The sequence below is a fragment of the Sipha flava genome, unplaced genomic scaffold (assembly GCF_003268045.1).
Source record: "Sipha flava isolate LNK unplaced genomic scaffold, YSA_version1 51779_pilon_pilon, whole genome shotgun sequence".
NCBI lineage: Eukaryota > Metazoa > Arthropoda > Insecta > Hemiptera > Aphididae > Sipha > Sipha flava.
This window is the reverse complement of record NW_020273460.1, coordinates 36,089-37,085: the sequence shown is the minus strand read 5'-3', so window position 1 is coordinate 37,085 and position 997 is coordinate 36,089.

Genomic DNA, 997 nt, shown 5'->3' with positions numbered 1-997 from the left:
AAAATAAATGATCAAATTGACGAATTATTTAAAATGTAATATTATACTTCTTTAGTCTGGTATAAATTAATTTTTTTAAATTTTACGTTTTATTACGAAAAATGAAATAGTTGAATTTGATTTTTTTTTTTTTTTATATCGTATTGCATAAGTTTAATAATATCATTGATTTCGTAGTATTTTTTTTTTATATTTCAACGTAAAACTAATGATACATTAATAATATGTTAATACATCTAATAATAGATACATTTCAAAATTAATTTTATTATTATAATGATTTTTGAAGTTATATACCTATGGATAGTTTTTAAATTTAAAGCAACTGTTAGTTGTAATTATACTGTATAATTTTTAATATTTTAACGTTAATCTTTGAATTAGCAGTTAAATTTAGATAAACGTTGATTTTATTAAGACAGTTAATTTTACGGATTTAAATATTTTAGTGGGACTTTAAATAACTTAATTAATCATGTTAGTTACATAAACTTTACAAATATATTTGATACAGTAATAATGAATACAGTTCATTCATATATTTTTCAACTAATACATATTTATATTGACTGAATATAATTATTTCTAAGAGTTTTTAGTTCTGGGAAATATTTGAAAGAAATATATGTCTTACAAGTTATCGATAATTGATAGTGTATTTCTTATTTTTTTTTTTATTTTAATGTACTTTTAATCTTGATGTTTATTTCAGATAATTGATTATATTAAATTTAAATAAAATACTAATTGAAACAATTAATCTCGTTTGTTTTATCCATAAATATACAATTCAACCGAACAAAATATAATCTACATTTTGACAGATGGTACTTTTTGATCAACTGGGTGCATATTTATTGAATATTTCCTTAAATTTAATACTTTTTTTATAATGAAGTATCATATAATATTTTTTTAAAATTTTGTTTGAAAAACCTACATATTTTTTAACCTTATAATATAGAATAATTTTTTCTAATATATTTATCGATTTGTT